The sequence below is a fragment of the Cibotium barometz genome, chromosome 30, assembly GCF_041138505.1.
Source record: "Cibotium barometz isolate CiBa-2024 chromosome 30, ASM4113850v1, whole genome shotgun sequence".
Taxonomy (NCBI): Eukaryota; Viridiplantae; Streptophyta; class Polypodiopsida; order Cyatheales; family Cibotiaceae; genus Cibotium; species Cibotium barometz.
The window spans coordinates 9167674-9183647 of record NC_141075.1 but is presented as its reverse complement, the minus strand read 5'-3'; the positions used below and the strand labels follow the sequence as shown (position 1 = coordinate 9183647).

At 42.4% G+C, this 15974-nt stretch overlaps 1 pseudogene across 1 annotated transcript; it reads right to left on the bottom strand.

The window, feature by feature from the left end:
- Nucleotides 1-10137: 10137 nt before the first annotated feature.
- On the bottom strand, nt 10138-12791 carry LOC147621126 (calcium-transporting ATPase 5, plasma membrane-type pseudogene; annotated as a pseudogene). Its single transcript, XR_015269758.1, has one exon. The product of XR_015269758.1 is annotated as a calcium-transporting ATPase 5, plasma membrane-type pseudogene (transcript).
- Between the last annotated feature and the right edge of the window lie 3183 nt (nt 12792-15974).

Genomic DNA, 15974 nt, shown 5'->3' with positions numbered 1-15974 from the left:
AAGTTTTTGTAGAGTACAACCAGTTATATAGGTCGACCCCCCATGGCTCCAAGGTTGGCAGTCTGCCCAGGCCATCTGCCCAAGCCAAGTTGCTCTAGCTTCTGTACAACTGCAGGATATGAGGCTATGGCTCTGTAACATGGCCTAGTCAAATACACAAGCTTGTGCTCCACCTTGTGGTTGTTCTTCATGAGGGAATGGACTGTATGGCCATTGACTTGCTTCATGAGAGCCTCCCCCAGATAAGAGAGCTGAGTGGGGTGCTTGGCGTACTCCTCAAAGCGGCCACTTATAGGTCGCTTTCTCTTCCTGATGGAGGTGTGACAGAGAACCTCCCTGGAAGAGTCAGTAGTGTCAGACATGGTGCCAGCTCTGGTGGATGGGTGTGAGAGATCAAGAGAAAAATTGGCAAGATTTTAGCTAGGGTAAGAGTTGAAAGTGAGGAAATGAGGAGGTGAGGCCCTTATTTATAGGTTTGGCAGAAGGGTACAATCGCGGCATTTCCAAGGAATGACCGTGGCATTTCCAAGGAATGACCGTGGTGTGGCAGATTGGAATGGCTGTGGATAATTCCAAATGGGTGTGACAGTTGAGTAGAGAGAGTAACGGTCGGGGAAAACGTGGAACACTCATGGCACTTCAGAACCTGTAAAGAGTACGGTCATGGCAAATTTGGAACGTTCGTGGCATTTTTTTTTGGCATGGGCTATGCTGCCAACACCCCATTATGGGTTTTGTACTAACCGTGTATTCATTTCGCCAAACTAAGGTGTCAATTCCAATTGGGCGATGGTGAGGTGATGGATATCACTTCCTTGAGGGATTCTGAGGTAGTTAGTCAGGAAATACCTGAGATTGAAGGAGCTGATGATGGCATTGTAGTACTTTGGTATTGCAGCCTCACAATGATAGGTGGAGGGGTTGCTGACGTTGAAGGTATATCAGTAATTAGCTCTGTCGGTGGTAACATGGGAGTTGTAGCGTCATTATGGAGCATGGGAGTTGTAGCGTCACTATGGAGCTTCTGCTTTCCTTTTTCCTGGGCAATCTTTATAGCAGCGGATGTTGTTTCCATTGAAGGGGGGACTACTGAGTGACACGGGGTGGAAGTTGAGGTGGTTGGGGAGATTTGGGGATCCAAATATGATGATTGCCCTCATAGAAGTGTTGGGCTCATAGAAGTGTTGGGCTCATAGGAGAGGTTTGGGGATCCACCTGGGAGTTGGTTTTGGGTACAGTTGAGGGTTGGACCTCTGTCAAGAGTGCTTGGACCTGCGTTCATCCTATATCCCTTGTAGGATTGTGGTTGGCGAATTTGTTGCCGACGTGGGGGATGAGGAGCTTTGGTTTCCTGTGGATGAAGGGGATGGTTGGATCATCAAGGGATCCACAATATAGATTCGCCCCCTCATAATAACCTTGTGTAATGAGGAGCTTTTTAGGTACCGGCAAGCCCTATGGAGTTTTGTTTAGTAATGTTAGCAGCGTTAGTTTGGTTACTTTGGTTTGGTGGGGCAATAGCTTGTGAGGTGGCAGTGTGAGAGTGGGTTTCTGTTGAGCGTGGTGGTGGGGAGGGTGTAAGAGGCATTAATGTGGTTGGAATAAGAAGCAACCTCTTTTTTGGGGGGATGGATTGATAGGGGTGAGGTGATGGAATGATGGAGGGTGGTGAAATGGCAAGTTCTTGGCATGGGGAAGCAGCGGGGGCGGGTATGGGCTCTCTGTCCGTCAGGACAGTGACTTGGCTGGAGGCTAGCTGTAAGGTTGCCGTCTATGCATCCCAGTCAATGTTGCACCGGGGTTATGTCCCATCCAACCCCTTACAAGGAGTATCTGTTCACGCATGGTTCTGTAGGCATCACGTAGAACTTCCCTTCCAAGATATTATTTCCTACGTGGAGTAAAAGCATGATTGTGCCTATGCAATGAACATCATGTGATGCCACAGTCATAATGATGCATGGGTCTCTTTGAGTGAGGGTTCCCCAAGGGAACACCAAGTTTCATAGGACATCAAATTGTAACTAGCCCTTGTATCAACAAGAGCTAATTTCTAGACAAAGCTTATCGGGGAGGTCATTCCTAACCACAACTGAGCAGGTTTCACCTCCCATTCTTCTTCTTCAAGGTCGACCACTTGGGCCATATTGACCATGACATGTCTCTGTGCCTAAGCTTAGCTTGTCCTTTTGTTGTTTTTTATTGTGGATGGCTTTCAAGGTGGCCTCCATGAGAGGGCCGCCGCAAAGATGAAGCATGGAATGCACTTTGATCTTGCTATACCGGTTATGGAAGGGCATGTGCTTCGTTTAAGTTTGCTACTACCATTGAAGTAACCAACCATTTCCACACCATCCAGTGTTTCGATCTGCACTACCTTAAAATTCCAATCACAAAAGTCATTCTTTCGGTTCATCTGTATCTTTGTCGACCTATGCATGGGTGTCCTAGCAACCGCGAGCCCGTGCATCACCTAGTCAGAACCCTCTAGGATCCTACTTAGGTGTCCTAGCACTTCACTCAGGGACTGCTTCGTCGGTCCTCGCCCATCGTACCGGAAGCGCGCCATTTTAACCATACCGAGGCTGGTCAGGACCTCGGCAAGTTTTTTTGAGAGCGACGTTCCTTGACGACTCCTCGGGCCAGCTATTGCAAAACGAGTCTCTCCTTAGTTAAACACATACCAAATGCTTCCTCTAGCATTCTGGCGTAAAACAGTCCTTTAAAAGAAAACAGAGGTTCTATGCAATTCTCGGTTCGAGATTGGTTCCACAAAAGCCTTTTCCCTTAATCCAGATTTTCTTAATGAGAATTAATGATCTCTCCATCAGGGTAATCTACCCATCATTTAACTGAATTTTCAACTAGATTCTTGGTGATTTCGGTTAAGGAAAAACTATGCTAATTCAACAGTAGTCTATTCTTTATGTCAAGAATTGGAATTGGTCACGAGGTTTTTGCTTGATTCAGATTTGAGAGATGGGTAAGTAGTTTGCTGGTCGCCCCTCTTGCAGTCGTGGTCTAACCAAAATTATTCGGTTAACTTCTAACTTTGATTCCTAAGGATTTTCTTCAGATAAAAATCTACTAAACTTCTAACTGTAAGGAAAATTCCAACTTTATGAATTTCATTCCATAATAGATTAAGAATTGGTTCTATACGAGAATATCGGGTTTTTATAAAAATACTCTTCTTTCATTAATCTAATTTTGAGTAAATATCAATTTGGTGATTTATCCACCTAAAATATCTAAGAATATTCTTTCTACCAATTTAATTATCAACCCTAAGTTTCTAGGTGGAATTATGGTGAAAATTCCTCTTTTATCACCAAAATTTAATTTAAACCTTCCTCTACTTAAAATATCATACAAATTCTTCTTTTAAATTAAATACAAATATCCATTTTTTTGAATATGCTTCAAATCCCTCTTTTTGCATTTAAATGATTGAATTCCAAATGTCACGGGAATTCCTCTTTTATCATTTAAAAATTTCTTATGCATAAAATAAATTTATCTAAAATTTCTCTTTTTTAAATTAAATAAAAATATCTATTATTTTAAATATGCCAAAAATTTATCTTTTACTATTTTATTACTTGGATCTCAATTATCATGGGAATTTCTCTTTTCTTTTAATTAAATATTTATGCATAAATACTAAAACTTATTTCACATGAATATGATGAAAATCATTCTTTTTACATAGGATGTCCAATCCTAGAATATGGTAGGAAGTTCTCTTTTAGCATTATGCATAAAAATAAGATATGTATTATTTTCTGAAAATTTTACCATAGCTTCGCTGCTATTATTGATAATTTTTAATTTTCTTAAAAGAATAAACATTGTGATGCAATTATGATAGAAAATCTATTCTTAAGCTTAAATCTAAACTATGAATTTAAATCATAATTTAAATCATAATCATAAACTTAATTATGATTATTCCACTAGATTAAGCTATTTCTATTTTTCCTCTTTTCCCAAATTGATAGGATTATCTCTTTCTCATTTAGAATCAATTAAAGTAGTTTCTAACTACTAATAAATAATCTAAAAGAATTAACCATTATTTTGTTAACATAAAAGCATAAAAATTTCATTTTCTTATTCTCTAGTTTAACAAGTTAGAGTTTGGTTTTGAATTAAGAATTTATCAATGAGAAGCATTCTTTTGCTGAAGAATTAGCCATAGGAATGACTATTCTTTTTGAGAGAGAGATAAACATAAGAAAGCATTCTAAATAAGCATGAAGATTAACTTTTTCTTGATTATACATTAAAATTCATAGGGAAAGCTTGATTTGAGTTTAAAACAATCAATTAGAATACTTCTCAAGCTTGAGAGGGATTGAGAAGAGAAGTCGTTTGAGAAAATTTAACCAAAAATCATAAAATTCATTCTTACCTCAAGGATTAGCTTGCTTCTTTTTCTAGAAGTGAAGCCCTCAACCAATCAATTGGTTTAGCAAGTGGAGAAGAGAGCTCCAAGAGTTGTTAAAGAGAGAGAGAAGCTCCAAACTCCCCAAAAGTAGAGGATTTTTAAGGGATAATAGAAAATATGATTATTTTAATGTAATATTGGCATGGTATAGCTCACAGATGAGAATACAAAAGAATGAGGGTCTATTTATAGGTGAGGTAGGCCAGTCACTGAGTCCAACTAGGTTCTAGAATTTTTCAGCTTAAATTTGACTAAATTTGGACAAGATTTGGACCAGCTTGGCTCCCCTTTTGATCCAGTGTGATCCAGGAGAGAGGAGAGATAAAAATATCAAATTTTTTTGAATTAAAAACCCTCCCACACATGTGAAGGAGGCGCCTACCGCAAAGGTCCCCCTCTCCTTACCAAGGTGTCAAAAATTCATCATTTTTCTAAAATATCTCATTTTTTAAAAGTAATATCTCTTAATTTTTAATTAATAAACCTTGTACTCAGTCAACTCTCTATCTTATGTGAGCATTTACTCATTTTTAGGTATTTTCTTTTATTCATTGAATTTATCTCATCCCAACACTTGGATTAATCCTATTGGCCCATAGGAACCTTAATTGGACCATAATCTAGAAATTTCTTAAAATATAGACCCTTAGGCTAAGGTCCCTTATATCATTTTTAATTGATTCCTAATGCACATTGGAGAACTTATTTTGAACTTTTATTTCAGGAAAATATATTTTAAATATTAGGAGATTATTTATATCTAAAAATATCTCAATATTGATTGCCTCTCTCTAGAATTTTTCTTCTCTCTAGGCAAAAATAATACTTTCTTGCATTCTGAAATAGGGAATGATTACAGGGGATCGAGGTAAAAGCTTTTTCATTATTCAGGCTCACGAGGAATCTTACATCCTCTCCCGCTTGCAAAATGCGAGATGTCCTCATCTCGCAAAGTGGGGGTAATCTTTTTCCATCTCTTCTTCTTTCTCCCAAGTGGCGTCTTCTAGAGGGGAGAACTTCCACTTGACTAAAAATTCTCTGAGGACTCTACTCCTGAGAACCTTATCCCGAACGTCAAAGATTTCTTCAGGTTGGAATGCCATCTAGCCTTGAATTGCAGAAATCAATTGTTCATCATAAGCACGTGACTTGGGTTGGGTACATATTTCTTAAGCAAATTGATGTGGAATAAATTATGTACCTTAAGATGGGGAGGTAGAAGAAGTTTATAAGCTAGATTGCCTACTTTATTTATAATAGTATACGGTCCACAGTATCTGGGAGAGAGCTTCTTGTACTTCCCTAAAGATAAAGAACTTCTTTTTGGTCGTACTCGAATGAAGACCATATCTGATTCTTCAAACTCTCTCTCTGATCTCTTCTTATCTGCATAGTGCATTTGCCTATCTTGGGCTGCCTTAATATCTTTACGGATTGATTACATTTGCTGGTCCATGTCATCAAGCATTTGTCTAGACATCTCGACTCTGATCAATGGGTCGGACCAAGTCAATGGTGTAAGGCTATCTTGTCCATTCGGAGCTTTGAAAGGTCTCCTCCCAATGCTTCTATGATAAGAAGCATTGTAAGCAAATTCAACTAGATGTAAATGGCTTAACCACTTCTTGGGTTCTCTACCGCGCAGCATGATCGAAGGATATCTTCTATTATCTGATTCACTCTTTCAGTCTGGCCATCTGTTTTGAGGTGATAGGCTGTACTGAGATCCAAGAAAGTTTCTATTGCTTCAAAGAATGCAGTCCAGAATTTCGATGTGAACTTGGGATCTCTGTCACTTACTATCCTCTTGGGTAAGCCATACAATCTGAAGATCTCTTTAAGGAAAACTCTGGCAACATCCACTGTAGTGTATGTCTCTTTCACTGGAATCACATGGGCAACTTTGGTTAGTCTGTCAACTACCACAAAATGGAGTTGTAACCTGATTGTACTAAAGGTAATCCAGTCACAAAGTCCATACTGATACATTTCCACTTCATCTATGGAATGTCTAGAGGTTGCAGTTTCCCTGGCATCTTGACTCTCTTCCTTGATTCTCTGACACATTAAGCATTGCCGCACATGATCAAGTACATCTTTTTTGAGTCCTGGCCCTAGAAGAAGCTTTTCTTCACAGACATATAGGTTTTTATAAACCCTAGATGTCCGGCTATCATGGGCTTCTCTCAGAATCCTTCCTTTTATTCCCTCATCATTGGGAATGCATAGCCGATTATTATAATACATGTATCCTTCATCCAATTTGTACCCACAAGAACTCGACTCATTTCCTGAGGAGTCTTGCTTTCCTGTATCAGAAGGGTAGCAATAAGGGTAAAGAATTTGTCCTGCATGATTCTCTCCCTTGCTTCACTGATCAATGGATTTGACACCACTGCACTCTATTGTTAACTTGTTCTAGCAATTTGCTGGAAATCTTTTGGATGAATAATCCTCTTTAAGGTTGAGAGTTGAGCCCAAAAACTCAACCCATTTTTTTTAGCAACAATTAATCTAATCCCCTCTATCCCTTGGCCATTTTCATGCAGAACCCTATCCAAAACCTCCTTGCCCCTCTTCCAGTCAGTCATCTGAAAAAGATAGCAACAATTAACCTAATCCCCTCTATCCCTTGGCCATTTTCATCCAGAACCCTATCCAAAACCTCCTTGCCCCTCTTCCACTCAGTCATCTTAAAAAGATATACAATAGGCTTCCTCTTGTTATTAAAGGTTTTCCATTTGTATCTATTATCCTCTCTCCTAGTACATTTCTCATCGTCACTCTTCAAGCTAGCTTGACACTCGAAATACCAAGTAGTCTCCTCAATAGTTAATTTCCCAACCTGCCTCTTTTTTTTGAAAAATTTCTAATCACTCCATCTCTTTCTTTTCTGTCTTTTTTCCCCACCTCTGAATTTCCCAACCCCTCTGATTATACTGTGCATTTCATTGGCAAAAACCCTCTAGAGTCTCTCAATTGTCTCTTTAGTCTATTTAATAAACAGTTCATCTTTGAGAAACAAATTGTTTACCCTTAGTTTCCTAGTAGGAAACTTATTTAACTTAGCCTCTTCCTGACCCATTATATGCCAACCCCATTTTAGAGGCATATGATCAGACAGAGCAGTGCTGGAGTCCACAGTCATTTTGAGAGTGTGAGGAACCCATATGCCCGTTGGTTGAAAAACACCCTGTCTCATTTGGAGGATGAACCAGAATATTTTAGACTAAAATAAGTGTGCCCAGGATCTGAGCCCCAATCCCCCATCTCCCACCCATCCCTTAAGCCCATTCTCCCTCTCAGACCCTCCCATTTCATCTTCTCTTGTCCCATCAAAATAGTGCTCAACCCACACCTATCCCTCTGATTCTTAACCATGTTAAAATCCCCCATAAAAATGCAATGACCTTGATTATTCAGATTAACTATCCATTCCCACATCCCACTTCTCACTTTATGATTATGAGCACCATAAATATTTATTACCCACACCCTCTCCCCTTCTAGTAATATTTCAACAACCAAAATCCTACCATTGGGATGATTAGCTATAATGTTAGGCTTCAAGTTACTTTTAACAATAGTCGTAACTCTACTATAGCCCCCATTCAAACCCCTATACAACACTACCCAATCCTTAAATCTTTCTTTCCTCAAGATTATAGGTCCGAACAAATTATACCCTTGTATAGCCAAAATGGATAGACCCCACTCCTTAACTAGCCCCCAAAAAGCAACATTCTTTTTTTAAATCTTAAATTCCCTTAACGTTCCATGTGCACTCATTAATCTTTAATGCCTCACTCATGTTAAAGCAGTTTCAGGCACCATTTCTACCTCCTCCCCACTCCCTCCATGATCCCATTCCTTTTGTATTTCTTTCCAAGCTTCATCCACCTGCTAGTTGAATTTCTAAATAGAAGAGGTCCCATTGTCCTCCTCTCCTAAGGTGCTAAAGGGATTTGAATACAAGATAGGTCCCATTGTCCTCCTCTCCTAAGGTGCTAAAGGGATTTGAATACAAGAGAGGGCTTAGGCTATCTGATGATTTACTTCCTTCTTTATCCCTAGCCCTGACTTTATTAATAGTTCTTCTAGCCTCATCCTTAGCCTGGCTTAAGCTAGTTTTCCCTTTTACCTTTCTCCACAGTCCTTCTCTTGAAGAATCCCCTTCATTAATTAGAATCCTTTTTTCTCTATTGTCTTCAACACTATTCATGCATGTCTCCTTATCTTTAGTCATGTTACCTACCCTTGTCTTTAACACTATTCATGCATGCCTCCTTATCTTTAGTCATGTTACCTACCCTTGTGTCTTCAACACTATTCATGCATGCCTCCTTATCCTTGGTTTCACCCTCTGATTTTGCATGCGCCCCCCTATACAATTCCTTGCTATGTGTCCAAAACCACCACACCTAAAACAGGCCCCGGGGAATGGCCCAGATTTCAAATTTAGTTCCAATTTGCATAGCTCACCGAGATCCACCTCTACACTTTTGGGAGTCTCAATTAAGGTGTTCCAAGAGATGCACACATTATTAGCCTGGCAACCTCCCTCATCCTCTTTCAACAGATACAGAATTGGACCAATAGCACTGGCTATTTCACTCAACGCTAGTCAAAGCCAAGGGGGTAATCCTACAGCCTCAACCCAGACATGATAGGCCTCAGACAAGCTCTTATTTAGATCAAAAAACAGATCAAATGGCATTGCATGCTTCAACCTATGATCCATGAACAGAGGGGATTTTGCAAACAACTCAGAAATAGCCTGACCCTTAGTAAACAAAATATTAAAGAATACCTTTCCTAAAAGTAGAAAACTTGGGAGACAACTCTATCATGGAAAATGTTGTCTTGCAGGCATTTAGCAATATCAGCTTTAGACGGAGGCTTACCAGAGCAAAAAATAATTACGTTGCACAGAGAAAACAAACCAATCACCAGCTCGAGTGAAACCTTCAAAAATACCTCAGCACTCCTTGTCTGAGGTCTTTGGGCATGGGCGATGATTCTATCCGCTTCCCACTTCGGAACCACCTTCTTTCGCTCCCTTCCCTCATCCTCCTGCGTTTGTGAGCATTTCATGTCTTTAGAATACTCCTCTCACTAATCCCCCAATCCCCCTAGCTCCCCACATCCTCCTCTGGACAATGAATCCAAGTCTCCTCCATGCATGCAAGCCGACGTACGGGGGCATGCACTTATGCATGTGTGGCAATGCCCACACGCCCACGTCCGCCTTTACACAAGCGTCCTTACCTATTAATTATGCCCACTCGACTTAACTCAACTTAACACCCACTCGTATATCTTCTATGATTATTGAATAAGTTACTCTCCATGCTTGACAGAGCGCGCGCACACACACAAGGAAATTGGTTTTCGTATTTTTTAAATGCAAGAGAATGGGGTAACAGTTCTGGCCTATGCCTTAAATGAGTTGTGATTAACGTATTTTCCAGTACTACAGAAGTGGAAAATTCTAGTTTTCCAATTTTAAAAGCATTTTGCATGAGTTGTTTAAGGGATTTAAAACATTGATGTTCATGTGTTTCATATCTCTGCTACATATGCACACACACACACAGATTTGTGCAATACGAAATTGCTTTTGGGCAAAATTCCTCCATAGCATTTTTAAAATCAATTTATTAGAGTTATCCATTCTGCCAGTTTTCCTCTCTATTTTAATAGATGACACTGCCAGACGTGACGGCTGCCACGAAATTCACTGCCAGCGCCACCACGTTCACAGTGAGTTGGAACTGCAAGAATTTCTGGATGTTGAAGTAGACAGAGCGGCCCCATTGCACGACCCTCACAATTGAGGCGAAGTTGTCCTCCAGGATGATGATGTCAGAGCTCTGCTTGGCGACCTCCGTGCCTTCAATCCCCATGGAGAGGCCGATGTTGGCTTGGTGCAGAGCAGGGGCGTCGTTGGTGCCATCGCCGGTCACCGCCACCACGTCCCCCATGGATTGGAGAGTCTTCACCAACAGCAGCTTGTCGGACGGCAGAGCCCGAGCCAGCACAGCTACACGCGGCAGCTTCTCTCGCATTTCCCTGTCGTCCCACAGGCGGAAGGTGGGCCCATCTACCGCCATGTCACTTGCACCAAGGATGGAGCATTCGGTGGCAATGGCTTTGGCGGTGGCCAGGTTGTCTCCGGTCACCATTCTCACCCTCACTCCGGCCGCCTTCACCCGCTCCACCGCTTTGGCTACCCCTGGCCTGCAAGGGTCCTTCATGCCCACCACAGCAAGCAGCGTCAAGTCATCCTCTGGTAGATGACCATCCGACAACAATGTCTTTTCATCCTGAACCTCGCAGCACGCAAAAGCGATGCAACGCAGGCTAGCCGATGCCATTCCGTCGATTATGTTTTCCATCTCCTTCCGCTTCTCCACTGACATGTCTATGGCTATGCCTCCTTCGCTTTGCCATTTGCAGCAAGCTGCCAGAATGATCTCCGCTGCTCCCTTCCAATGCACGAAGACTCTTCCATCCCTAGACATCTTCAAAGCCACTCCTGCACGCTTCTTCACAGAACTGAACGTTTCTACTTTCAACACCATTGATTCACACCTCGTCTCCTCGAACTTCATGCCCAATTTCAAGCCCCACCATATGAGTGCCTTCTCTGTTGGGCTGCCGCTGACCTCTAGGGTCTCCAGCGAGTCAACTGCTAGTTGTCCCTTTAATGGCACAAACACACTCCCTGCAGTGTTCTGAGCGATTCCTTGGAAAAGAAGACCTAGGGTAGTATTAATCTCTGTATGCCTCGCAGCAGCTTCTAACTCTATCATCTTGCCTGCACTCCATGCCTTCACCACGGTCATCTTGTTCGTAGTTAGGGTGCCAGTCTTGTCGCTGCAGATCGTAGTGGCACACCCCATGGTCTCGCAAGCAGAGAGCCGGCGTACCAGTGCTTTGTCCGCCATCATCTTGCGCATGGAGTAGGCCAAGGAGAGCGTGACAGCCAGAGGAAGGCCTTCGGGCACTGCCACCACCACAATAGTCACAGCGATGGAGAATATGTCCACAATAGTATTCAGCACTTGACTCGCACTCGTCTCCCCTGCCCGGAACCTCGTTCCTGAGCTACCAGCGCCTGACGTGTGGCCGCTAAAGTAGAAAACCAAGAGGATTATTAGAACAAGCAATGCCACTGTCAAGCCAACCTTACCAATCAGAATCGCAACGCTATTTAGGCGCGCTTGGAGAGGGCTTTCCTCTGCATTGTCACTGGAAATGGTTGCCATGGTTTGCCCCCATTCTGTGCTAGTGCCCACGGCAGTAACGAGCATGGAGCCGTATCCCTCCTGCACTTTGCAGCCAGACCACAAGAAGGGATGCTGATCGTGGTCAGGAAGCAGTAGCTCGCTCTCTCCGGTCATGCTGGATCGTTAATGGCCAAGCCCTGCCCCTTCAAAAAGAGGCCGTCTGCAGGGACCTGGTCACCGACGCGAAGCTCCACCAGGTCGCCCACCACGACGTCGAAGATGGGCATGCCTTTTCTCCTGCCTGCTCTCACCACTTGCACTTGGATGTTATCTTTCTCTTTGTCAAGGCTCTGAAATTCACGAGCCTGCCGGAAGTCACTGACGGCCGTCACTACCACCACTAGAACAACGGCGAATGAGATGCTGACACCATCATACCAGCCTTGCTGTAGACCTTCACTTTTGATCCCGAAAGCCAGCGACAAAGTTGCACACAACATAAGGAGGTTCAGAGTAACGTCTTTACTGGCCTCGTACAGGAAGTGCCACAAGGTTTTGCTCTGCGCCCTTCTAGGATATGCATTCTCCCCGAACACCTGCCTCCTTCTGGCGAATTCTTCCTCCTCATCATCCGTGGCATCGATACCTGTTTGTAAGCTCGTCTGCAGCATCTTGGCAACTCTGTAGACACCACCCAGCTGCGCTAGCTTCTCCAGATCGCGTCTCCTTACGATGCCTTGTATTTGATCAAGGTGATCATCATCTCCTAGGACTAGCTGCCTTCCCAGCTGGAAACGGCACGCAGCCCTCACAGCGACAGTGACAACCCGGAACCTCTTCAATTTATCTCCGCTACTCTCGATCTCCACCACAAAGTTCTCACCTGCCACCATGTGCTTCGCGCTGCTATTGTACTCATCCCATTTAAGCGATGACGTTCGCAGTACCGGGAACTTGAATGCTGGCGCCTTGTACTGTTCTTCATCATCAGCTACAGTCAGCCCATAGCGCGAAACTGCTCCAGCACCGCACTCCACAGACAAATCTTCCATGCTGAAGTCGATAGCTGACATGTCGGGGGGATTGTACGGGGTGTGATCTGTGGGCATCTTTGGCGAAGAGCACTGTTAGCAAACGGAATGTTGATTCTATACAAACACAAAATAATAAGGTTATAACCTTAGTAAGTTAATACTTTACGGTCTCATGTAAGCACCAAATAATAATATACCGTGACTGTCTACTTAATACCCGTTCTAGGTTCAGTTAATGCAATTACAATCTTTCCCTTTGTGTGCACCCTATGTTATATTTATCTCACTATTCCTAGTCTTCACAGGGTTCTCTCTGCATTTTTTCCCCCCCTTCACACTCTCCTTCGGTTCTCCTTGATTGTACACCTTATCAAAATAGCTTCTACCCAATAACCCCAACCTGGTGATGTTCCTGCTCTAGCTCGCAAGCCCAAGCTCCTCTACCTACACCGCTTGGCTGGCTTTGGTTCATTTAGGATACAATTCAGCTGGCTCACTTTGTCTTATTCACACATGTAGAGGTGAGATCACTTTAAAAAATGCCCCCTACAAGTGGCTTGGTCTCACCCCTACATGTGTCAAGGCGGTTGGAATCTATCCTGTTCCGCTTTGGTTGTAATTACAATCTTGACAAGCTTGTTGGCCCCAATTACCTACTATGACAAGTGCGCATAGAGTTGACGCTCCAATACACAGATTTGTGCGGCTACTCATTCATGGCACTAAGGCCAACCGAGGCCTTGCTACACAATGGAAATGACGTGACATCGCTGATTGGATGTGGCCCCTCCATGAAGATTTTGCATGTAGATTATTCTCCATTTGGTGATCGTCAAGTATAAAAGGTTCCCTTACGACTTCTCAAGCAATTTGGGAGTTCTTACGTGGCCTATGAACACACATACTTGCATCCTCGGGGGGTGCACTACTAGAAAACCCTAGGTATCACATGCGTTCACTCAAGAGGTATTTAAAAAACCCCTTAACTAAATTCCCCCCAATAAAACAACCCCTCTTTACTTATGAACTAATGGATTTTTTTTAAAGTTTAATTAAAAAACCCCTTTTGTTAATGTAATCTTGTTAATATTTATCAATGTATGTAATTAAAAAACCCCTCTTGCTGAACTCACGTGGTACACTAACATTTTTTGAGGTGAACCCCTCGAGCTTGCATCTCAAGTCACCCTTGTCCAAAGGATAATCATCTAACTATGTCACAAAACGAGTCCGCTGTCCAGTTCTTGGATGAATGGACTTGATGAGACCATTGTTGTTGGCTTGGCTATCCGTCATGGTCATGGATCATGGGAAGGAAGATCTTAGCCACTAAATCAGGACACTTTATTTCAAGGAATCCAAATCTCCTACACTTGAGTACCTGTGAACATCTATTCAAAATTTGTAGCTTGCTAATGCGGAATAACATGATTTGCCTGGCTATTAACAGATTCTGTGTAGAATGATTTCGAGCTTGCTAATGGGGGATAATTCCATTGGCTTGGCTGTCAACATCTTTGCAGAATGTTCCACTCCCCATGACCATGATGGTTAGGAAAGGCCATGGGTTGTTGACCTTTCCCTAGGAAAATGGGTCACTGGCTAGCATCAGCTCCCCATTTTCCTTGCATCTTGAAACACTTCAGGGATAATTGGCTTGGCTATCCCTGAATTTCTTTCAAAAACACCAACTGCCATCCACAATGGTAAAATGGTACAATCTGGTAGTCAGCCTGTTCAAATGGTCTCCCCATATAATGGGAATGCCATAATAGGAATGCCACTTATAGATATTGCAACAAGCGTTAAGGTCATATCAAGAAGGATTGTTGCACCAAGAAATGCGACCAATCCTCCTCTTGTTTCAGTCAAGCCCAACAAGCAAATCATACCACACAATTGTGGAGAGTGTAAATTCAAACTAACCTCTCCAACTCTTTGCAACATCTCTGGTCATCACAAGTTAGACTTCCTTAAATGATAAGTGGTATTTTGATACAGGGGCCCAACATATCACATGACCTTCAATTTTGATTAGCTGCTTAGTTCTCGTGCCATCAAGCATGTCTTTGCTTGCTTGCTACGGTGACATGTTTGGTGTTAGGCCTATGGGATCTATGACATAAACATTAAAAAATTCTCGAGTCTGTAGAAGTGTTATAACCTTACAAAAGCTTGCCCTCTTCAATAGTGATGAGCTCTCTCCACCATCAAATATATACCCTAGACAACTCAACAATACACTGTTGCCTGGAAAGAGTCTGAAGCAGACTTACATGGTGCTATCCTAGCTCCTCAGCCTCATGCTCCTCCCTGTCCTTAGTAGGTGCAGCATCTCCGATCTGCCCTCATGATCTCTTTGACATCCCGCATGCCATTCCTCTCGGCTGCTCATGCATGTGCACCGGCTCCAAGTTGTCATCTCCATCAACCTCGGGTATCTCTTTTACTCAATGCGTTTCATTCCTCTCAGCTTCCCATGCATAGATTTTGAGAAGTTATAGAACAAAAACCTTCAGATTTCAAGATTTTCCTTTATAAATGATTTCAAAGTTTTTAGATGAAGGTTTTTCACTTTTTGGGAAAATACTTTTTTACGAACACTGCTACACACTGGTTCCTCTAGTTGTGTCCAGTTTCGTTCAGGCTTCTCCATCTAATGGGAACATTGTGTGCCTGTCCCTACTCTTTTTTACGAACATTGCTACACACTGGTTCCTCTAGATGTGTCTAGTTTTGTTTAGGCTTCTCCATCTAATGGGAACACTGTGTGCCTGTCCCTACTCTTTTTTACGAACATTGCTACACACTAGTTCCTCTAGATGTGTCTAGATTTGTTTAGGCTTCTCCATCCAACGGGAACGTTGTGTGCCTATCCCTACATCCTCACATGCTTCTGATTTCCATTGTCTCCTAGACACCATCACTTAATCCCTTATAGGTGATGCTTTTTAAGGTCACATGTCTAAGAAGTTCATGTCACTTGATGACATTTATGTCCAAGAAGTTCAGGTCACTTGATGACATTTATGGGCAAAAAATTCTTGAAAGGGAAAATAGAGCAGAACTATTCTCGGGTTTTACTTTCTCTGTAGAGTCAATAAATGCATCGATTTTAAATTTTTCCAAAGTTCATATATGAGTCAGTAAAAGCATCGGTATATGCAAATATTGACGCTTCTATCGATGTAATTACCAATGACAATACCGAGGCCCATACAGACTCATGCCTTAAGAAAAACTATCTCCTTAAAAATG